General features: G+C 47.8%; 1 protein-coding gene across 2 annotated transcripts in view; it reads right to left on the bottom strand.

The window, feature by feature from the left end:
• LOC119014063 (retinoic acid-induced protein 1) overlaps nt 1–21932 on the bottom strand; it is a 61218-nt gene extending 39286 nt beyond the window's left edge. For both annotated transcript variants that reach the window (XM_037088968.1, XM_037088969.1), the window contains exon 1: nt 21725–21932. The gene's annotated coding sequence lies outside the window, so the exon portion shown is untranslated. The remainder of the gene's footprint in view (nt 1–21724) is intronic.
• Between the last annotated feature and the right edge of the window lie 3088 nt (nt 21933–25020).

Raw genomic sequence — 25020 nt, 5'->3', positions numbered from 1 at the left:
TTGGATTCTCTTAAGCCTGGTTTTGTTGTCAAACTTTTTGACGCTGACTTTTTCATTGCCTGCTTTTTGATTTTTGTCTTCCAGAAAAGCTGTCTTCCAAAGCTCACCTTTTTTTTTTTTTTTAACCTCTCTGCCTCTGTGTCTGCATGTGGGTCGTGACCTTTTTGCAAACCATAACAGTTTGTCTACCTGGCAGACCTAAATACAAATTTCACTCATTTTTTAGCTCTGTTTTTGGTCTCCTCCAACTCCTGAGGGAAACATTCAGCACTTTAGCTGCTTTGCTCACCGCCTAGTCTCTCAGCTGTTTCAGACTTTTGTTTTGTGCTGAGAGGGAGGTGTACAATGGGGTTGTTACAGCATTTCTTCCTGCAAAACAGCTGCCTGCTGCTGCTGAAAGCGCTGAAAATGAACCAAAACAATGAAGCTGTGAGCCTTAAAAGCCAATACCGAGGATTGGAGTCGGGTGATATTCACATGGCTTTCTCACAACAAGCAATCCCTTTCACAAACTGTGTGATCCTCGTTTTTAATGTAAAAGCGTTAATTATAGCAGCTTTAAATGCGGTAGCCCACTTGAGTAAATGCAGTTAGCTACTTTACACCATTGGTGAGGTGGAGTGGTGTTCCCAAAAGGAGATGTGAAAGCCTCCATTGTTGTAAATGCTCCTTCAGTCTTTCCCTGCCTCTCATGTCTTTCTCACCTTTTCTGAATGACGGCAAAAGCCTCAGACAATCATTCTGTCCCGAATGTGTGCGAGGAAGGCAAGGGAGTGAAGGAGAGAGACAGAGAGAGAGAGGGAAGACAGAGAGAGAGAGAGAGAGAGAGAGAGAGAGAGAGAGAGAGAGAGAGAGAGAGAGAGCGCTGTCAGCCACTCTGGCTAACCATCTAATAGGTTGCCATACTGAACTGACATTTGAAGGCTACGGGCGCATTAGTCCTGAAATGAAAAAGAGAGATGAGAGCGAGGGTGAGGGAGACAGAGAGAGTCCGGGGGAGAGAGATCGGATATGCGGCGAGCGTGCTGCGGAGTCGGCAGCCCTTATCAGTGCATCTGTCTATCCATCCGCACCACACGGCCTCATCTCCTCTATGATCTCCACCCACCCCCAGTCCTCCGCCTCCTCGTGCCATCCCTCACCCTCTCTCTCTCTCTCTCTCTCTCTCTCTCTCCCTCTATCTCGCCCAGGGAGACGAGAGAGAGGGGAAGGACAGAGATGAAAGGCGGAAGAAGAAATGCGGTCGGGGGCGAGCCGGGGAGGGCTGAGCGAGCGCATGAGACAGAGGGAGGAGGGTGAGAGGAACGGAGCATGGGGATAAGAGCCAAGGACGGAGAAGGGAGGACTCTTAGATGTTTAATTTACGGGGTCTCTCCTGCTGCAGACAGATGTACGAGATTGGAGAAAGACAGACAGCTAGACGGAGATAAACAGACATGGAGATGGACAAGGAAAGAAACGGATACATGGACAGACATGCAGATAGACAGCCACGCAGACAGGCAAATAGACAGAAATTAGGCGGGCCGTCTGGCACCTCTTTCCCTCTGACAGCAGCTATTGAGACACTTTTCTTAAAGTCCTTTCAGCCCCAATTTATCTTTTGTCATTTGTCAATCCCTTTCACAGATCCCTCCTCATTCCTTTTGTGAACCGTCACAGGTAATTTGCTTTAAATTGCCGCACCGCCGTGAACTTAAGTGAGACTGCATTGCTGCATCTGGTTGGAAAGTGCCGCACGGCTTCTGGAGCTGGATGAGGATCAGCCGCCGTCACCGGATGAAGTTGCGTATAAAGTGCTGAAACCACTCGACAGACACTGGAGGAGGAAACAATGTGGTGCTAAAGGCGGCTGGTTCTCATGGCAACATATTCAACAACTCGCCAATTTATCAGCAACAAGACAATGATTCATCTCCACGGTTGGATCATAGAAATAATAATCAAAGTAATTGGGAGTAATAGCATGAACTAAAGTATACTCTAATGCAGAGAGGCATGGCGATTAATGAATGGTGTTTTCCATTTTTAGTCTTGACATTGATCATTTTAACCTAGCTATACAAGCACAGTACTCTTTTTTTATCCACGTAGACTATGACTTTCACAGATAACCCGACAAAAAGGGCTCTTATTTGACCCAAGAGTTTCCCTTCCACGACCCGAACGGCACATGGGTAAAACAACAACATAAAAACAACACTGAAAAATCTTAAAACAAATAGAATTTCTTTCACTTTTTTAACGTTTGTTTGCTCTGGTCTGAATCTCTGCATGAGCTGGTAAACTTGGTGTTTTCCTCTTGGTGCAAGGCTCTTGGAGCGTCGGTGGTATCAGTGAAGGGAAACGTCTGCACAGAGACCAAAGGATACTAAAAGACAACACCCACCCCGGCTACAGTCTGCTCACCCTTCTGCCAAAAGTTACAGAAGTATCCGCCTCCATACCACCAGGATAAGGAGCAGCTTCTCTCCTCAGGCTGTGAGACTCCTTAAATCATCAACAACACTACATTTTCTAAAAAAGATCTTGCACAATGGACCTTCTATTTTTTGGTGTGTCTTTTTTTTGTTTTTTTTTTTTAAAGTGACAATACATTTACCTTGTAACCATGTTTGTATTCTTCTCACATGGAAAAAGATTCAGTTGGACCAAAATGCAACAGCCAAGAGGGATCGTTCACTGTGTTTGTGTTTTTTGGGTGGGAGTGAGGAAGTAAACACAAGAAGAAGGTCCTATCTGCCCAAACATCAAAAAGGCAGAGTAGTGACTCTCTCGTCCAGGTCAGACCTCAAATGTTTATCCGGCTACTTGCTGGCAACCGTTCATTTTGTAGCTCAAACTCGCCTCTCAGTTGGGTCAGAGCGAGGTCCCAGTACCTTTGAACTAGAAAAGGAACCCAGCCAGAACTTGTTTATGACTGGACCAAGATCTCAGCACAGTTATTGCAATCAGATCTGCTCAAACGAATCCTGAATTGTTGGACTTGAGCAAACTGTAAGCAATTATTTATATATATATATATATATATATATTTTATAATTGGTGGACTATTAATAGCCGAATACCCATATCAACCTTGCTCAAACCTCATGTATGAATATGCAATTATCACCCTATACTGAGCCATATATTTTTAAGTTTTAAGTTCATATTTGGTTTCCTTTGAAATAAGCGTAAGCAAGCCAAACAGTGTCGCTAAAGGAAGAAGGAGGAAAACGCCTCAAAAACATCACACAGGAGTGAGTGCGATAATGTGAACCACCGTGGTGACAAGTTCCCAACAACATCGTCCTGTAAGACTTTTCACACGAGGAAAACTCCAACAACCTGCCCAGAAGTTTCACGTGATTGACAAAAGAAATGTTAAACAACAAGCCCTTAGCTGAAATCAATTTTGCTTGCTTGTGTGTGTCTGTATGTGTGTGTTTGTGTGATATACCAACTGCCACTTAGGCTGTAATTAATTGTCAATAATTGTCTTCGGAAGTGCATGCAGACCTTCGTACAAACTCTAATTTCCCCTTTCCCACCTGCCCTGGGTTATAATAATTGGGCTCACACACACACACACACACACACACACACTTATCTGCTGATCTGTGTGCGTGTGTATGTGCGTGTGTGTGTATGACCCAGCACTTAGTGGCCAGACAGACAACGTGGCTATCAGACTCACGGGAGATTTTGATAATTAACTTTGTAATAAAGTAGAGGAGGCAGAGTGCATGCCTGTGTGTGTGTGTCACCCAACGTCTCTACATCTGTGTTCGTTCAAGGCGGACCGCAAAAAGTTTGCAGTGGAGCATGTATTTGTGTGTGTGGACGCATCCGAATCTGCACGCGAGAGTGTGTGTGTGTGTGGGGAGGTGATAAGCACCTGAGCCCGGAGGCAGCCTTCAGATTTCCCCTCACGTCCTCGGTGAAATCAGCCCAATCACTGCACTGTCATCTGCCTGCCACCAGAGAGAGGCCTGCACCGCATACTGACAAGCTCATTTGCCTAGCAGTGCGCACGCTCACACACACACACACACACACACACACACACACACACACACATATATATATACATGCACATACATGCACAAAGCACTCACTCACACATACCCACAAGGCCTTCTGTTTTCCTCCCAAAATGGAGCTCAAACAAAACCTCCATGGGAGACATTTGTTGTGTTTTTTTTTTTGTTTTTTTTTTGCAGGGGAGTGAAAATGCTTCCTTCTTGATTCATGCCCAGATTGAAGTGTCATTGTTTATGAGAGGGATGGGGCCCGGCTGCCAGCTGAACGCTTTAACCCGAGCCGCATCATCACATAACTTATCATTGTTCAGATAAATGCTCCTGCTTGTACGAGCTGTATTAATAATGTAGCCGCTGAGGGAGGCAGGGAGAGAGTGTTGCATTGATTTGAAACAATTTGCCAGATTCTGTTGTTATTAAAGGTCCTGAAAACCTTTTTTTTTCAATCAGACTCTTAGCATGAGTGATGAAGTTTGACCAGTTTTGTTTTTTTTTGTTTTTTTTCACTTGAGACATTGATGTTTTTGTCAATTTGTTCTCACCGGTTTGAAGTGGGCAGGGCTCAGCCGGTCGAAAGGTGATGTCAAACATGTCAGTGCATCAATCCCCAGCAACGCTTGAGTCAAAAGGTGATGGCAGATTGCCGTTGACATCAAATTTGATTAATATCATTCCCATTTATTCAAATACTGACACTTTGTGATGGTGGCTGACACGACCCACAATCCCAAAGTGTCAGTGTTTGATGAGTTGGGAATGAGACTCAAAAATAAACTTTCATACAAACTTCACATTTATGTCTGTGTGGGGTGCCGTCTCCCATTGATTCAAATGTTGCAAAACTTTATTACAAAGTGGACCTTTAACGAAGGAGTTTGTATTTGTAATAAATTATAAATGAGGATCTCTTTTTTTGAACTTTATCTTTGGTTGTGCTGAATATATTCAAATGTCTAAAGTGGAAACAGACAATATTCCTTGCCCTGGCATTTTTCAAGTGGTATGACTGTTGGCGCTGCTGTTGCGAAGACAACTGGACCGCTTTACGTTTCCTCAGAGTAGCAGCTACGAACAACACAGGACAACAAACCGTGAGTTTATTTATTCTTTTAGTCTATAATGAAGATGTGAAAGTAGACAGAAATGGTGCCAGGCTGCCAGCCTGACTGGATCAGCCAGTCAGCCTTCATTTTCCCAGGAGATTTCATGCCCGGTGGTAGACAAAGTAGCAAAGCGAAAGCGAGGTTTATAGGGAACCAATCTAAACGCAGATGTTGTCATTATTCCACAGCCATTATGTCCAGCAATGAACATTTACTTCATAATGATACATTGAAGCTAAGAACTTGTCTGCTGCCACTTTCAAGACTGAAGTGTTGAGCTATCCCAAATAAAATAAAACCTCATTATGTGCCTCATGCGCACTGCGTGAAGGCACAGAAATACAAACCAAAAACCATCAACACATTCACATATTGCGGTAAACACAGACACTCTGCTGTGTGCGCACACACACACAGACACACACTCAGATTGGTGTGACATCCTCGTGACCTAAAAATGTCCCCAAAGCAACATACAGGGACAGACAGTGGCACAGAGGGAGAGGAGCGCATTAACGTCACACAGCACTGCTGCTTGCACTGAAGCAGCGTGTGTGTGTGTGTGTCTTTAATGTGTGCGTGCGAGCGTGTGTGCGTGTTTGTTTGTGTCTCGGAGTTCACTGGTGTGCGCGAGGAAGAGGAAACATGGAGAATGTATTAATTCTGCATGTGTTTGGTGTTCTCTGTGTGTCTCCGTGCATGCATGGTGGCAGAAGCCACACAGAGTGCTGTTCTCCTGTCAGTGCGATTACAGGGCCGCACAAACATGGCGTGAGGGGGGAGAGTGTGTGCACGCTGTGTGTGTGTGTGTGTGTGTGTGTGTGTGTGTGGGGGGGGAATGGGAGAGAGAGGGAGGTGAGGGAGGGGAGTCTTCAAAGAGCACGAGGCCAGGCAGTGGACACACGCAGTATTTCCCTCTTGCTCTCGCTCTTTCTCTCTCTCTTTCACACACACACACACGCACTTAGATGCACACACACCCAAGGGTACAGTGAGGTCATTTAAGCCCTTGCCAAATCTCATGCCACTGTCAAAGTTTCAGTTTCTCTCTCTCACACACACACACACACACACACACACACACACACACACACACACACACACATTTCACCTTGTCTCTCCTTTCAAACCCCAGAAGGAGGCCGTATACGAGCGTGCGTGTGTGCACACGGGGCGTCCCGTGTGTGCGTCTCTGTGTTTGATGAGGGGTCTCCATGACGACGACAGCGGCGGCAACCCCCGTGGAATCATTTACATATTCAAGTGCAACAGTGTAGTTGAATTACAGCCGGAAATTGAATGGCTCAATCAATAGAGTGGTTTGGACGGAGAGGTGGAGGGAAGGGAGGGAGGGACAGAGAGGACAGGAGGAGGAGGAGGAGGGGGAGGAGGAGAAGGGGTGAGAGGAAGGGGGAGTGTTCGCTGACAGGAAAGGGGGAAGGCAGATGATGCAATGGGCCATCATTTTGTGTGTGTGTGTGCCCCCTTTTTTGGGATGACCCATTTTTATTGTCCTCCAGTGGCTTAAAGGCACCCAAAATGGATCGTGTGTGTGTGTGTGTGTGTGTGTGTGTGTGTGTTCGGGGCCGTAGCAAAGACGGTCGTCATTTTGCTGCTGAAGCTTACAAAATCAATGCCCTTCCAATACTTCCATCATCACACTACACACACACACACATTGCCGAAGCAGAAACACACACAAATATGTAGGCCACATATGGCTTATACACAGGTGACGTAAACACAAAAAATCCACTTTAACAGATGGCAGGAGACGTGAGGGGAACAGAACCACATGAACCTGTCCACATTTTCAAGAGAAGCGTTTAGAATATTCTGATGCACTCGTTTGAACTCTAGGGCAGTCCAGTCTCTCAGTGTGGTCAGAGTATCTTCCTTCTGGAAAAAAAACAACAACAAAATGTTCCGATCCAAAACACCGTTAAATTTCCACAGTTTTCACACCTCACCCATATTCCCTTCAGTCTTTACTGAAGGTTGGAACCTTCCAACAGGGTCACGAGATAAATCTAAGGGGTCGCGGGGAGATTAAAGGAACCCTGTGTTGTTTCGCTCGCACGTTTACATTCTGTACCGATCTCAAGTCATTCGATTCATCATCTGCATCTCATGTGGCCAGGTCCGACTCCCATCTGCTGACCGCACAGATACAACGGGGGGACGCAATACCCGTGGCCCACTTTCTCAAAGGCGAAGCCTCCTCTTTCTCCTCCAAGGCCGGAGATTGCCTTAGCGTCGAGCATCGGCATGCCACGGGGGAAAGTGGATCAATCACGGCTTTATGATGATGAGTGAGTTAGGGTAGGTGTGCGGGGAAGTAAATGGCACTACATTATGCAGCGCAATAACTTTTCATAACGGGAGGCAGCCGCAAGAGGCTAGCAGCAGAACAAGATGTTTACATAAACAGAAAGGGGAGGATGCTGACTGTGTAGATTCTGAGGTGCATGTGCGTGTTTGTGCGTGTGTCTGTGTGGGTGTGTGAATGTTGCAATAGCACAATGTGTTCACGCTGTTTAAAAATAAGATGTGTGTTAACTGGTGCTGCTTTATTACATCTGACTGTTTTTTTTTTTTTTTCTCCCCTCGTTTGTGCAGATGTGTGGATGTTTACAGATGTGTCTGCGTACCGCCCGCTTGATTTTTTGGTGCAGTGGCGTAACGGAATGCCCAACCGAGGATGAGACCGTTATCAGCAGCCGCTGTGACAATGGAACCCCAGTGGTCACGGGGACAGAGGCGGAGTACGAGGGGGAGGAGGAGAGAGGAGGAGAGAGGAGGAGTGAGAGCGAGGTGGGGGGATGGAGGGGGTAAAGTCTGCCGGAGGAATCAGTGATGGAGAAAATGGATGGAGGGTAGGGGGGTAGGCGGGTTGGGGGGGGGGGGGGGAGTGGGGGGCACTAATGGCCCGAAGACACAGCTGGCTGCAGACACCCAAGGACAGAGAGACGGAAAGAGTGAGAGACAGACAGAAAGAGGGAGAGAGAGAGAAAGAGAGAGAGGGAGGGAAAGAGAGAGAAGATGATAAAAATAGAGGGGGGGAGGGAAAGAGAGAGCGAGAGAGGCGTCTCGTCATCGCCACAGACGAGTGAGGGAGGGAGGGAGAGAGAGAGGAAAGGTTATTTTCTTGTCATGCCTTTTGCATCTGTTCGCCCACCGTGGCAAACACACACACACACACACACTACGCACATACAAACAAACACGGGTGCTGCTGCCGTGCATGTCAATGAATTATCCATGGAACAATGGCGGCTCTTCACGTTAATGAACATAAACGAGGGGACAAAGATAGAGGGCTGAGGCTAAAACAGCATGAAATCCTCTTCAGCTGATTGCCTCCAGTTGCAAACATTCATGACGGTAATTAGCGTTTGATGAGAGGATCTGCAATTACCCATCAATATTTTCCATGATGATCTCTCTCTCTCTATCTATATATATATATATATATATATATATATAAGTGTGTGTATACATGAGAGGTCATTGGATGATGTCAACTCATCCCAAAATACTTAAGATGTTCATCGGGTAAACTCACTTATCAGTAAAAGTATTTCCTACCTATAACCCCCGGATGCTCTCAGCATTAACGCCTCAGCTGTTAACCTTGACGGTGACATTACGCACGCTGAATAGATTAACAGGGAAAAGGTGTGCGTGTGTATGTGTGTGTGTGTGCGAGCGTGCGGCTGCTTGAATGAGACAGAAATATGCAATCATGCGTCATCCCGAAAGTGAGATAGAGGGGAGGAGGAGGAGGGGGGGGGGGGGGTGATAAAAAAGAACAGACCCAATAATGAAGTGTAATGGGGGTGAGGGCCGCATGCTGAAAAGGGAGAGGATTGGTGTTAGACGAGCAGATGTGAGCTGACGATAGGGGGAAAAAAAAAGGGAGAAAAGAACGGGGAGAGACGGAGGGAGGAGGTGTGGTGTAGGATGTTGACGGAGCAGTGGAGAGAGGGGGGAACGATGCAAAACGCTGAGGCGGAGAGGCGAGACACACTGCGAGCCGGGGAGACGACGTCTGTGCACGGCGCGGCGAGAGGAAGAGGGAGTGAAAGAAAAGGCGGAGGGAGAGAGCATAGAGAGCATAAAAGGTTAAAGAAAGGGGAGTCGGTGGAGAGAGAGAGAGCGAGAGAGATGGGTAGCGGAAGAGGCAGGGAGGAACAGTGAAAGATGGAGGCACTGAGGGGGGAAGATAAAGTGAGCAGGATGGGGGCAACTCAAAGGAGGAAAGGGAGGAGGCTGCAGAGCAGATACTAAAAGATGGAGCTGCTGTGGGTGAAGAAGTGGAGATACAGAGAGGGATGGAGGGAGATGTCAGGAGAGGTGGACAGATGAGAAGGAATCTGATTACTCTCCTCTGTGACAGGGTACAGCCTTCATTCAGGTGGCAACAAATGAAAAAAAAGGTGACTGTAGAATGACTTTCTCATCTTAGAGGACAAAAAAATGCCATTTAGAACCAGTAATGGTTTAGTCTGATGTTTAATACTTTCACACAAAGAATGGGAAGCACAGGAAAACTTGCTTTTATTCCAGATTCACCCATTATTCCAACATTATTCCCTCCACTGCAAGCCTTGTTGTTACGTAATCTAAACGTACTTCAAGGACTTTTAACTGGTTATGAAACAGCTCTAATAACACTTCATAACAAGCAAACAACACATTATCTTCATTTCTGTCAAGGGGTTGAATTCTGACTTTTACGTGTCTGATAAAACATAAAATTATGACTGAGGATGAACTGAAGGGTCTCACAGCCTGAGAGGAGAATCTGCTCTATTGCCTGGTAATGCAGCACTTATCAAGATCAAGGTCTTTCTGTCAGGAGACGGCGGTGCACATACCACTTCTGTCCACAGGGGCCGCCAGAATCAACGTATATATAACTGACTGATCTTGATTTTGTGGTGTCATGTATTTGTAGCACCAGACACAAAATTGAAACAAGCAAATCCTCTTTTAAACTGGATCATTTTCCATTTGTTTTGATGGGATTTTATGTCGGTGTAACTTCCAACAATGTGTTGACACTTTCTTTTCAACACGTGGGAGAAACTCAACATTAAAACCAGTAGGCCAGGCTGAGTGTGTTTTACGACTCAGCTGCTTGTATTGATGGTCTAAACAATGACATGAATGCTGCGTTTGGATCTTCCCTACCACGTCACTGGCACCTGGCACTCAGCATGTAGCCCATTTACTACTTCTGGTGTAAATCTTTGAAAGCGACTCACAATAATTAAAATTAATTTCTATAAAAAACACTAAACACTTTACTAAAACAGTTGAGCACTGTTGTTTTCAACAAATGTCACTCAAATAAAAGGAAAAAGTGCAACTGTTGGGGACAATTTCCAGCTGCGGATTGATACGAAAAGTGTTTATCTAGCTAAACAGTACAGTGTTTGAGAGACCCAAAATGTACTACAGCGCCTTTGTCTGTGGTGGAGCTCTCACAGCGTGGCTCACCGATGTGTTTTTAATAGTTTTAGGACAACACCAGAGCTCCGTGGTACGGTGGGGGCAGGACACACAGACAACACTTGTTACCAGGATCAGTTCATCGTTGGTTTGGGGTCTTTTCACAGGCTTTGTTGACATTGAGAAAAAAAACACAAAACATCGGTGGGCTTTCAAACACACAAACATCATCTGTACTTCAGTTTGTGTGCGAGCTCACAATGTGTTTTCATTATGTGTGCGTGTGTGTGTGTGTGTGACGGTGGGTGTCAAACCACATGAATAAATATGGCCACGGAGATAGCCCAGGGTTTGTTGACTGCGCTGATGTTTAAATTTGTGCTGTGGCTTCTCCCAGAGAAAGCTTGTGACTCACCCTCTGATGCAAGCTAGCACGCTAAAAGCAACACTGGGTCAACCTATTCTGATTCAAAGCTGGGGGGGGGGACTGCTTAGGTCGCTGTGAACTGTTACCAGCCCAAGCTAATTCCACAGCCGGGATCAGGAGGCTGCTTGTGTTTTTTTCTTCCTTTTTTTTTTTTTATTTTTTCCTCGAGGAAGATCGATGTGTGCCAGATTGTTAGATGGCGCTTCATGCTAATGACATTGACACAGATTTTGATATTAGCCGGCTAGGCTAATGCATTCTAATGCATTCCTTGCTGTCTGTCTGTTATCCAGCGGGATAAGTGTGTAGCATCCTGTCTGACTCACCGAGATCTCATTACAGATCTCTCCGGCTGTACAAACCCCTGTCACTGGCCTCCCCACTCCCCCCATCCATCCATCCTTCACTCCATCCCTCGCTTGTCTCATCCATTGCTCTTCTTGCCCCTCTTCTATCCCGCTCTTTTTAGTATGCATTGCTGTATAGCTGATGGCTGCAGGTGAGAGTCGATGCTTATGTATGAGTCCCCCGTATGTGTGTGTGTGTGTGTGTGTGTGTGTTTGTCGGCATGGGTTAGTGAGCATGCATGTGTTGGCATAAGAGTGTGATTGCATGTAAATCCAGGCTGAGGAGACACGGCTGAGTGAACTGGAACTTGATCTTGATTTTGCTTTTTTGCTTGCATGCACACGCATGCAGTCGCAAACACGAGAGCGAATGCAAACTCTCACACACACACACACACACACACACACACACACACACACTTTGTACAGCCACATTATAGCGTTACAGATGGCTTCTCCGCGGCCCAGCTGTGCTTTGCGCATATTTTCTGTATAGGTTTGAGCGTGCGCGTGCGTGTTTTCTGTGAGGGTGTATATATGCGTGAACGCGTGTGATTGATTACTATTCTTACTCTCTCCCAGGTGCTTCTACTATTCAGCAGCCTTCACTCTCTTCCCCCCTGTCTCCCTCTGTTTCCTCCCCTTCTTTGTGTAAAGCCTCAGCACACATGGTTTTTATCCCCACAGAAGAGGCGATAGGTGTAATAAAGCGATATTAAAGCGCAGAATAGCCTGGCAGCATCGTTCTCCGCATCCATTATGTTTTGCTCACCGTGGTGGAAATACATCCTAACAAGTGAGATAATTGATGATATCAAATTATAATTTAATTTCAAATTTTGGCTCAGGCTTATCCCCCTCATCGCAGCCCCAGGTGACTTTGTGTTTTGTGTGTTAGCACGGGAGCATGTGTGTTTGTGTGTGTGTGTGTGTGTGCTCTCATCCCGGCTACCATGGCGATGGCTTGGTCAGTTAATAGACATCAGAGTGAGAGGTCATTAGCATGTCCCTCGTGTTTTTCTCTGCATGGGAACATTAGCAATTAGCCAGATCCGGACTATGCGCCTGCTCGTTCCCTTCCTCGTGTGACTCAATGGTGCACCTTGGGACGTGGCTATCATCTAGATCGCGAGCCAACACGAAGCCCGATTCTGACGTCTGTGCCGTGATTGTTTATATTCTTCTCGCCTGGTGTTTTGCTCTTTGTCCGGAAGAGTTCAGCTGATTTAGCGCAACTCGCACCATGTGAGTTGTGTACTGGCGGGCCCACTTTCTGAGAGCTTTTTTTTTTCTTTTAGTTCTGAGCCAAACTCTGAACTGCTAGCTGTTAGCGTGTGTTTGACGTCTGAGGCGTGTGTATGTATATGTGCGCGTGGGTGCACGAGTGTGTGTATGTGTGTATCCAAGGTGATGGGCCAGCTTCTGACAATAACACTCTGATGAAAATAAAAAAAAATCTCCTCTGCCCCCGCACTACACCCACCGCTGCAATGCCGCAACCTCTTTCTCAGAGAGACACAGAGAGAGAGAAGAGAGGAGAAAAGCAAACAGAGAGACGGAGGTAGAGAGAGAGAGAGATAAGAGAAGGAAAGCAAACAGAGAGCGAGAGAGAGAGAGAAAGAGAGAAAACAGGGGATGAGGAGTGGAGAGATGCTCCAAAATAGCGATGGAGGACGAGGAACAGGAGCAAAACAAACTGAAGGAGCGTCAGACAGACAGAGCAGCTCCATTATCACGGTGAACGCTGCTTTTGACTTCCGTCCACATACCAACGCACATTGTCAACCCCCCCGCCCCCCTTCCAGCCACCAGAACTCCTATCACCACAGCAACGCCCCATTGTCTGTGCCCGTCGGCATGCCAGCATGCTCACCGTACCCTGATCTTGGCACCGGGCCTGTGCCCACTTTGAGATCGCACGAGCAGAGCGGCGTTCATTCACCTCGCTGCCTGCCTGCCTGCCTGCCTGCCTGGCTGTGTGGCGCCGGTTGCTATGGAAGCTAATTCACAGGCAGAGAACTCACTTTGCGTCCGTGGCACGGAGGCTGTCGAGCAAGACGTACACAGGCATGCACACACACACGCAAGCGGACGCGCACATGCAACCTAGCAACGGCATCGAGTGCCGAGCGTGGTTTTAATGCGCACAGTGGGGACTCGAGAGGGGACGCAGATCTTACTCTTGGATGCAAAATCATTCCCATTTGGAAGTAAAGGATTTGTCAATACTGTGTAGAGATTAGGCATATGACGGGTCAAAGTTCAAAAAATAATTATGGATTCTGTGTGTAGGAGGAATGTCAGCTACGCTTTAGGGTGCACAAATAAACTGTACTCTGTAGTGACGCCCATATTGTCCCGATAGTTTTCTTGTATTGTGTTGCCAATTAACCTCTAAGAAAGTCTAATAAGGGTCTAATGGGCAGATTAAACCCAAAGGAAGTCTATTAAGGTGCTAACAAGGATGCACGGTGACATACTAGTAGCCTACCTACAAACTCTGCGGTTGTCCGGAGAGCATACAACGTCGTTGGACTTTATTTTCCGGTACAGCTTTACCTTAACTGGCCACAAATTACCCTGTCACAAAGTAAAACTATGTTAAATTAAGCCCAAATGTGTCGTCCTCTGAGCTCTGCTCTCTGACTTACCATTATTAATACATCTCTACGTATGTCAGATTACAGCCTGCGATGTCTAATTAAGCCACTAAGGTCCATGATGGGAGCATCAGGTGTGGTGTCTACGTTACCAGTTTTGTTAGTGAGGGTAAAATAGCGTCTAATTAATATATTGTGGAGCTGACATGGCATTGTTTTTAATTTCTAATGGCACGATCTCGTAAAATAGGTGTGTAACAGAGTATCAGGATAAAGTCTTTTAGGACTAATAAGGCATCACAGCATGTGGTTTCTAATTACAACATTTACCATCTAATAAACACCATGTGGTCTTTAGTTTTTCACTAATTTGACAGAATGTACGACTGATTCTGTCTCATCAGCGTGACCGGGATGTCCACTGAGGACTGTCACATTAATAAATGCAAAGGTCGTGTTGCGTACGCATGTGAGCGCACCTTTGTGGCTGCTAGTGATGAAATTCTGTCAGGCAGTGAGGCGGCCCGCTACGCCTTTACCGCTTTCCCCAAGAGAGCCCTCTTCTACGATAACCCACATCGGCCGACAAGATGGCATGGACGGGCCACACGGCGACCCATGCAGACACGCTCGCACGTGCACGAATACACTGAACATACATACGTTTGCGCCCTCTGCTCCCACGCTGTCCTGTTTTAATGGAGCGCAGCCTCAGTGGCGTTTCAGCGTCACAAACCTGACATGATGATCACACTGGCAGAATGACTGTAAAGCTGCAAAACAAAATGTTTTGCCCTCACGTGGATGCTTATTCAGGCTATGACTAGGATTAGGTAAGTGTGTGACAGCGTGTGTTTTTGTCTGTTATATCATGGCGCAGGACTTGTTCCGTACCATTTCTCCCTCTCGACTCCTCTATCTGTCTCTCTCTGTCTCTGATCTCGCTTTTTTTTTTTGTTCTCTCAGGATTATGCAACTCCAGCAGCTGTTTGAAGGCGCAGGAAGGAGGGGGGGGTGGTTGAAAAACTTTTCAAAGTGCTGTTGTTGCTGCGTGATCAGAACACAGGAGAGACGCCGCTGACAGTTTTCTGGTTCCAGTACGATTCTTGACAATTGCCTGGTCCCATCACACGCTTCCTGCACGCTCTAATGGCTGTTACTTCCACCTCTGTGTTTGTCTTCTCTCTCTCTCTCTCTCTCTCTCTCTCGCTCTCTCTCTCAGACACAGACATACACAAAACAATCTGCATCTTTGACTTTAAGCTGTTCCTCCATTTTGTTCAAATGTTCCATATTGCGTCGCGTTGTTCTCTTGATTCTGTTCTGTTACCCCGATCTGTTTTCCCTCTCCCTTCCACGGCTCCCTGATCCCCGCCTTGGCATCAATTTCTATTTGTTCTCCTCAACTCATCTCCTTCTCGTCGTCTCCATCTGCCTCTCTGCCCTTCTTCCCCGCTCCTTCCAGCATGGTTTTCATCTCCTCCCCTCCCCTTTTGCCTAATTTGTTTCTTCTTCTTCTCTCTCTCTCTCTTCTTTTTCATTCCCTTTCTGCTTGGCAGACAGCTAAACAGCAGCGCGACAGGCTTTAGTTAGCACGGCGCTCATTTAGTTGAACGCACACACACACACAGCCTAAACGAGCGCACACTCCGGGTCTCTTAAAGCGCACGCCGACTGGAAATTACGGCTTTGCTTTGCCGGTTACAGTGCCGTACGTACACACTAATAAGCGTCTATCATTCTCCGTGTGCTTTCAAAAGAGGAAGTTTGTTCAAGAGAAAGATCACTCCCTTCCTCGCAGGTGCCAAGTGAAAGCCCTGATTGTGCCTTACTTGAGCTTCACTCCTGCATACACAAGGGTGTAGGTTTTGGGGTGAGAGATATTAAGAAAATATCTGCAGCTTCCTTTCCTGCATCCTGTTGGAATTCGTACAATTTAAAGGAAAGGTTATGCAAAAATGACAACTCTGTCAACAAAACTTCACTCGCCATTCCATTGACACTGGGGCGAGGAGATAATGACTGTGTATTCATTTTTTGGGGCGATATAGTGCTTTAAATTAGAACAGAAAACAATGCCCTGAAGCTCGAAAACAAACAGATCAGCCAAAATAAAAGTCATCTGTAACCGTATATTTGTTCGCTTACATTCAATTGTTCTTTAAATGCGAATTTGACACTTTCTTAATGTCTTAATGTCTTGTTTTAATGCCTTTCCACGTCTCTGTCAAGCACTTTGAATCGCCTTGTGTCTAAAAGGTGCTACTGCTACTTCTGCTGCTTTCTTTCTCCCCGCAAAATCTGTGCCTCTGCACATGTGCACAGCTCTGTGTGTGCTTAGATACGTTTATAACCGCATGTGTTATTTTCTCACTGGGGCGGACGTGTGATTTTTCATTTCTATTCCTTTTAATTAGCAACAGGTGCATGTTCTGGTCACCTCGCTCATCATTTCATGAAGAAAAAGCACGTCACCATGGCCGCGTATGAAGCGTCTGCGAGACTTCATACCCGCATATACGCCTATTAGCCCGGATACGTGCAAATGATTTCATTACTGATCTTTTACAAGCATGATATATTCGGCTCTAATGAGGCGCATTTGATCAAATGCTCATCAGTGATAAAAGACGCGCCCCCCGACACACACACACACACACACACACACACACACACACACTCCTCCACCCGCCATCTTCGTTCTCCCCTCTCTCCTGTCTATCAGGACCACCGTTGCAAAGCGGCGTTTTGTTGCGGTAACGCTAGGCCGGGAGGACAGCGCGCCAGAGAAGGGAGGAAGAGATGAGCGAGGGAGGAAGGAAGGACGGAAAGGGGAGGACAGATGATGAGAGGAGGAAGGGGGGTGATGAGAGACATGAAGGACGGTTGATGAACTGCACAGGGCTGGACAGCAGCCAGATCCTTTTAATGAGCAAAGTGCTGCACCCAACACCTCGCACCTAATTACACACTCTCCCCTCTGTCTCCCTCTCACACACACTCTTGCTGGAACCTTATTTTTTTATTTATTTTTTTTTTGCCTTCCCCACTCTGCAGCATCCCACCATCCAGCATTAAGTACTCCCTCCAGATCAAACAAGCGGCACACAGTTACCAGCATACAGATGAGCCTCTCTACCCCCTCCTTGCTCTCTCCCTCGCTCACAACCTCTGTCTTCTCTTCCCCGCAGTAACCCCGTGCTCTTCCTCTCCACCATCCCCCTGTTCCTCACCCCCACCCCCCCTTCCCCTCCTCTGATGTTCCTCACTCTCACGGAAGGAAATACATCAGCCGTCGCTAGACAAACACACTGCGCTGACACTGTCCTGGATAGTCCAATAAAAACATATTACCTGCAAACTGCATTAGGCCCGAGTGCAGACACACAAACACACACACACACACACATGGACACACACAGACACGGATGTGCATGCGAGGTAGCTACTGTGTGTAATCAGATCTGGGTTAGCAGCTGTGATATACGGCTCACTGGAACAGCGTGTACCCGCCCGCTCACACTGGGTCTGTGTGTGTGCTGGGGTGTGTGATGCGCACGAAGACATAGCCCTCAGTATTTACACTTGAGAGTGTGTGTGTGTGTGTGTGTGTGTGTGTGAAGATGTAAGGATGTTGGTGAAAGATGAGACGGACGAATTAGTGTGTGTGTGTGTGTGTGTTTGTTTTTAGGGTTTGGAGTGACATCATGCTGCAGACCACGTGTTTTCTTCCGTGTGTGTGTGTGTTTCCGAGTGTGTATGCGCCATTGCTCGTCATTTCAAACATTTATCTACTGTTTCATTCCTGTTGTTGAATCTCGGACTTTGCTTTCAAGCACAGGAACAGCTTGTCCCGCCGACTAAAGGGATGTTTTTACAAGAGATTTTAAAGAATTTCAAAAAATGGGACAACACATTTCCAGCGCTCAGCCTAATGATTTCTTAAGACATCGCTGCAGGGCAAATGGCTCCAGATTATTCAGAGCGCTGAGACTGTTTAGTGAATTCTGATATATAACACATGGGTATCATGTTAAATGCAAGAACCTTTAAAAGTCGAATTAAGAGGAGATGAAAAAAAAAATCGGGCAAACGCCTTCAGACTCCGGCGGGATATGTGGGGGCGATGTGTTCTTTCAGTGGGGTACCTTAAACTTTCAGTTCGAGAGATAAGGCCTCTACGTGAAAGCCGAGCAGTTATCTGCTGTCGGAGCAACTTTGCTTGCAGAGTGCTTATAGCGCATATGCAGTACACGCTATAAGCACCAGAGCAACGTGGTTGTGTGTGTGTGTGTGTGTGCGGGGGGGCAAAATAACCTAAAAATTGTATATCGCACATCTCATTTGACCTTGGAACAACTCAGACCCCCCGGAGGAGCCGCTGAGTGTTTTGCTGGAAGAGAGGGCCGTCTGGACTATCCTGCATGGCCTGCAACCAGCCTGACCTGACCCCCTGGATAAGCAGAAGCAAATGGATGGATGGGTGAAAAAACATTCACACCTTCTGACCATTTGTAGTTATATGTAACTTGATGTCAAAGCACAAACACATCACAGTGTAAAATGTATGAGCAGGTCTGGATTAACAAAGGGGCAGCCGACCCCAGGTCCCTCAGAAGCCACAGGCTTCTGTAGCTTTCTTGAGACGTTGAGAGGTGGTCTGAATTAGTGGCCCATTTTCGATCGCTTCTTAAAACATAACTGTATAAAGCTGCACTTACCCCCTTATATTTATTCTCTTTTACTCAAGTTTGACTTCTTTTTGCCTTCCTCTCCGTCATCTTTATATTTATATCCATAAGCCACTGTAACAACTGCTTTTCCTTGTGACTCTTTCATCGTTCGCTAAGTTGTACAGCACTTTGAACTCTGTTTTTCAAAGGTGCTGTAAATAAAGTTATTAGTTAGTATTTAAATGTCCCGATAGAGCATAACAATAAGGGGCCCCAAGGTGACTGTTGCATTTTCGCCCTGGGCCTCCTTACAGGTTAAACCCGGCTCTGGTTACAACGCGCTCATTGCCCCCCCCCACCCCGAAAAAAGGAAAGAAATCAGCTGATATTTCAGTGACTTCAGGGGGAAAGCTCGCCACTTTTGACACGGATTGTCATTCAGCGTGAATAATGGCGCGCCATGAGTCACAGTCGGAGTGTCCACATTCATTAGCAGCTCACTGTGTTTATGTGTGTGTGTGCTTTTAATGACGCTGCTGTGGTCTGGCTGCCCCCTCTGTGCAGGTCTGCTCGGGGTTCGTGGCACTTCTCTTTAATGAGGGACAAACATTCTGTCTCTCTCTCTCAGTCTGCCTAATAACACCCCCCCAACACACACACACACACAGTAAATAACCACGAGCCTCTGGGGCAATTAGGTGGGCATGTGGGGGGCTTATACTGTGGCACTCATACACACACACAAACAAACAGTTAGTACAAGGATTCTAGATGAAAATGGGCCGGGAGTAATTGAGGAATCGGAGGGATCAATGCAGGGACGGGGAGATTAAAAGAAGGAGAAAGATCCTTATCTGTCTTTAGTTTGTGCTCTCAGTCTCTCATTCTGTCAGTTGTTTTCTCCTCAACTCCCTGACCTCGTATATTTGTTTTGGTCCGAGGCGGGAGAGGAGGTGGGGGGAGGAGAAGGGGAGGAGCGGGGGAGAAAAGCACGAGACGCAGAGGGGGGAGCGCTCACCTTTCATTTCACCAAGGCGATGAGTTGCCAATTTCAGTATGCCCTTTGCTGACCATCACACACATCTACACACACACACACTCACAGGCTGAAACCTGTCCTCCACACGCCGCCCAATCTCCATGATAATCAGCTTCCTTTCATTGTGTTGCATCATGCAGGAAACCCACTGTTAGCCGGAAAAGTGTGTGTGTGTGTGTGTGTGTGTGTGTGTGTGTGTGTGTGTGTGTGTACGTGCTTGTGAAGGAGAAAAAAAGTCAGAGAGAAGGAGACTATCGGCGTGCGTGTGTGCTTGTCTGCGTGGCGGCGATTGTGTATTCGAGGTGCGCCTGCCTCGCCGCGCCACGCTGTGCCCGAGCCAGTGGGACGGCTCTCGTCTTATCTATTTCTTTTGACTACAGGGATATTGCTTTTACACACACGCAGAGACACGCACAAAACAAAAAACGCACACGCCGGATCCCAAAGACGTCGGCTGTAAAGCATCACATCTGCAGGAAAACATTTGCACGGGAACCGCAGGTACTTTTTTTTATGTGATTAGACTGGAAACTGAACATTTACTTATCAGCATATACAACCTATAAAAAAAGACACACTCCCGGGCTATCTGTGCATGCGCACACACACACACACACACACACACACACACACACACACACACACACACGAACGCTGTTTGCAGTGCAGATGTTTACGTGTTGATGGCGGCCATGTCGCTGCATTGCTATGGGGGATCAGCCTCTCATCTTCCATTCATGTATTCTTCCTCCCCCCTTCATCGCCTATCGCTCTCCCTCTCCCTCTCCCTCTCCATCATTCTCTCATTCTTACTCCTTTTGCGTGCGTTACCACTTTTCTTTCCAGGCACACACACACACACACAGACACACACACACACACACACACACACATCTCACCTCTGTTTTCTCTCTCTGACACCTCTCTACGCCCTCTCTGCGTTATCTCCGTCGTCACCCCCCCGACGCTCTCTCTCTCTCTCTCTCTCTCCCACGCACACACACACACAAACACATATTGCCGTGTCTGTCTCCACCTCCCCTTAGCTTTTATTTTTTACTCTCTCTCTCTCTCTTTCGCTCTCTCGCTCCCCTCGGGTCGAGCGAGGCTGTTGGTAGCATCAGTTTCAGTCAGCAGTGACACTGCAGTCTCAGTGCAATCTTTTAATGGCACGCTGTAGTAAAGCCGCCTCTGAAGTGACGCACAAACACACACTCTCTCTCTCTCTGTCTCTTTTGCTCTCTCTCTCTCTCTCTCTCTCTCTCTCAAACACACACACACATATAGGAGCAGTGTGCGTCTATAACATACAGCGTGGTCAGCACATATCAGGCAGGGCTTCACTAAAAATAGCACCTATGAGCTTTGATTTGATGGTGCGCCACTTTTCTTCTCTTTTTCTTTTTTCTTAAACACAGATTAGGAGAGGCAAAAATCTGCCTTCGTCACTGGTTTCATAAGATCAGAGCCCGTAGTGCTGGATACGTATGTATTTCAGATTCCTCCTTATGCAATAGGCAGAGTAAACAGCGTGCTATGACACATCAGCGCTCTGACATAGCGTCCCGTTATAGCACTACGTAACACATTCTAAGGGTCGGGGTGCTGGACGCAGCGAGGGAGAGAGAGGAAGAAAAAAAAAAAAACACACAAAAAACCAAAACAAACAAGCCGGAGACAAACAGAGAGGCTGAAAAGGCTCCTCATTTCCAGATACTGCGTTTCGGTGCCTGATGTTTGGACAGATGCTGGTTGGGAAAACAAGGCTGAGGCAGGTGTCTAGTGTTGGGAGTGTTTGTGTTTGTGTGTGTGTGTGTGTGTGTGTGTGTGTGTGTGTGTGTGGGAGGCGAGCGTTCGTCACCCAGCGAGTGAAAATAGAATGCGATCCCATGAGGGAAACATGCTGTCCTCTACAAACACACACACACACACATACACAGACACACACACGCCCCCTCTGCCATTCACCCCTTCACGCTCACTGTGCATCTGCACAGAGCTGTCCGTCTCCTATCCTGCTACAGAACAAGAAGAAGAAGAAGAAGAGTGGTACCTGTGTTAGGGGTCAGCCGTTCTCTCCTCCTGTCGTCCCTCCAGTCCCCCCCTCTTGTTCGGCTATTCTGCGTTAAGCTGAGCCGAGGCGAGCCGAGCTGAGCGTGCAGCGGCGAGCCTCAATCCTTTTACCCTGCGATACTGAAAATGGCACCAGTATTCCCTGATAGCGGCAGCCTGCCTGTCTGCCTGCCTGCCTGCCTGCCTGCCTGCCTCTCTCCCTCTCCCTCCCCTCTCTCTCTCTCTCTCTCTCTCTCTCTCTCTCCCCTGCTCTCTATCTCACCTCCCTCCTCTGCTTGTCTGCTGCCATGTTGAGTGCACGCAGGGCGAGGGGTGGGCTTAGAGAAGGTGGGGGGGGGGGGGGGGGGGGGGGGAGGTGGATGGAGGAGAGATGAGGAGGAGGAGGAGAGTGAGGGGGACTCAGGGGGATAAGAAAGCAATTAGAAGACAGCCCCTCTTCCTTCCAGTCAGGAATGTATAATGGAATTAGCTCAGGGGGGGCGGCGGCGGCGGAGGTGGCGGTGGTGGCGGTGGTGGTGGTGAGGAGGGTGGTGTCGGAGGGGTGCTTCATCCTGCAGCCTGTCCGACAGCCGCCACGCACAAGTGTGTGTGTGTGTGTGTGTGTGTGTGTGTGTGTGTGTGTGTGTGTGTGTGTGTGGGGAAGGGGAGAGTGAGAGCAGATGGGGGGTGGTGGTGTGGAGTGACTGTGACTGCACTGAGTGTGTGTGTGTGTGTGTGTGTGTGTGTGTGTGAGAGAGAGAGAGAGAGAGAGAGAGAGAGTGAGAGAGACTGATGGTAGGGAGGAGAGGAGTGGTTGAGCTGTGGGACCACCTGCTCCTCACCCCCCCTCCCCTCTCTCTCTCTCACCCTCATGCACTGGAAGAGAGAAAGGGCGAGCGGCAGCTTCAAAGCCCTCCTCTGTCTCAGGTTTGCTCTCCTTCCCTCCCTCCCTCCCTCCCTCACTTTCTCTCTCCCTCCGAGTGGGTGGCGAGGAAGACGCATGTGTGTCTGGAAACACAACTGTGCTGCTGTTTGCGTGTGTGTGTGCGCGCGTTTACCCGTGTGTGAAAAGAGACGACCGAAAAAAAAAAAAAAAAATCCCAGTGTGAGAGACAGCGATAGGAAGAGATGAGGGGGTCCGCGGTGTGTCTCTGTGTTTATGAGAAAATTAGATAACAAAAGGACGACAGGAAATGTGTATGTGTGTCACTGTGAGACGCTGTGTGTGTGTGTGTGTGTGTGTGTGTGTGTGTGTGTGTGTGTGCGTGTGTGAGAGAGAGAGAGAGAGGGAGAGAACGCGCTCTTTTGATGGAGAGGGACTGAGCCAGCGACTGCGTGGGGGAGATATGTGTATGTCTCTGATTGTGCCATGAATGAAAATAAGGAGAAAGGGAGGGTGAGGAGGAGGAGGAGGATGAGGAGGAGGGGGGCTGTGACTCTCCTCCCATTCAGCCGTCTCCTCCTCTCCGTCCTCTCCTCCTCCTCCTCCTCCTCCTCCTCCCGTGAGTGACAGACGAGAAGCTGCAAGCGGCTCGCTCAGGCGCGCGTCAATAATTAGCATCCTCTCCTCTCCTCTCCTCTCCTCGCCTCTCCTCGCCTCCTCTCCTTGCTTTCATCTGCTGTGTCGTGCAGAAAGAGCGCTTGTCGCAACCCCAACCACAGCCTCTCTCCTGGTCATTCTGAATTTCCTCCTGTGCAGCCAAGGGTATTTCATCAGGTTTTACAAGCATCCCTCCCTCCCCTCCATCCCTCCCTCCCCTCTGCATATGCAATGGCCCGTGATCGCTCCTGGCACTCACACACACAAACACACACACACAGACACGCCGGGATGGACAGATGTGTTGAAAAGCGCTGCACACAACACAACCTCGGCTTCTTTTTTTTCTCACTTTCATCAACAAATTCAAGCATCGGCTGGCAGTCAGTCAGTCAGTCAGTCAGTCACGCACGCCTGCATGCATGCACGCGCGAGTGAGCGGTGGTTCAAGGGCGATTGATTTGGAGTTTAATTTCTCTCCCGGTGCTCTGGACGCAAAAGGATGCGCCTCCGTCTGACCTTGACGACAGACAGGGGGAGTTTTGTCTCTGTCGCCAGGCTCGCTCTGGGACACACTCACACACACACACGCACGCACGCACGGCATCTTCACCTGGAAACGTCAAGTGTCTGCGCATTATTATAAATGAACGCTTTCCATCTGCTTTCTAATTATAGCCAACATAAGGCTATTCCTAATTTTAGCTGCAGCCGTGAAATAGTCGCCTTTTTAAATAATTCATGAGTTCAGACACAGAGCCCGCTCCTACTGGCACGCTTATTGCCGGGGCGGATTGAAAAACAAGGTGTGCTGGCTTCTCAGAGAGGGGACAGGGCTCCGACAGAGCTTGTAAAGTTCTCGTCAGGCACAACTGAAGCTTCAAGGGGAGAGAAAAAAACGGACGGAACAGCCGGCCCGAACGCAGGAAACCATATCAATCAGCTCTTAAAAAAAGATGTGCTGATGAGTGGTTGGGCAGTTTGGATATCAGTACCACCAGATGCATGGAGCCGAGCCATGAAAAAACGTGTGCCTGAATCGTGCCGGTGAGCCATCCTCCCCGGGATGCATTTGTTTTGATCAATGCGGATCTGAGTGAGGCGTGATTTTGCCTACAGGGCTGACATCAATCGGAATGGACAGGGGTTAAAAACGACCCGCTCTGAAGGCGCTGTTTGAAAGCCCCTCTCATCTCGGCCCGCTATGTGACGCACACACACGCACGCACTCAAGCACGCACACACACACACACACACACACACACACACACACACACACACACACAAAGGCTGTTTGTGTGCAGCTTGTTAATGTTTTTCCACTCAAACACATCAGCAGGAGAGCTGTTTTGTGGGTGTGGGGCCCTTCTCAAGTCAATAATAAACATTTAGCTGCTCATTTCTTTGCAAAATTTTGGCCCATTAGGTGGTTTTATCGTCGCTTTACTAAACTGGCCCCTGGCGACTGATCGCTCAATAACAAAGGACAAAACAAGATTAAGTATTTTAAGATTTCTAGATTAACTTTAGCGGTTTCCTTTTCAAGAAATGTAAATTCAGGCATAATCAAGTTCACTGGTGGGGGAGTTGAGGGGGATTGGGTGGGTGTGAGGGTCAGGGTCATCTAGGACTCAGCCACACACACACACACACACACACACAAACATACACACACATACACACACACACGTTGCGTTCACTCACCTCAGATCAATGGGAGGCAGGGCAGGAAGGGGGTTGCATCTGTTGCCATAGAG

Source organism: Acanthopagrus latus, chromosome 23, assembly GCF_904848185.1.
Source record: "Acanthopagrus latus isolate v.2019 chromosome 23, fAcaLat1.1, whole genome shotgun sequence".
Taxonomy (NCBI): Eukaryota; Metazoa; Chordata; class Actinopteri; order Spariformes; family Sparidae; genus Acanthopagrus; species Acanthopagrus latus.
The sequence above is the reverse complement of the archived record's forward strand: the minus strand, read 5'-3'. Positions and strand labels throughout refer to the sequence as shown.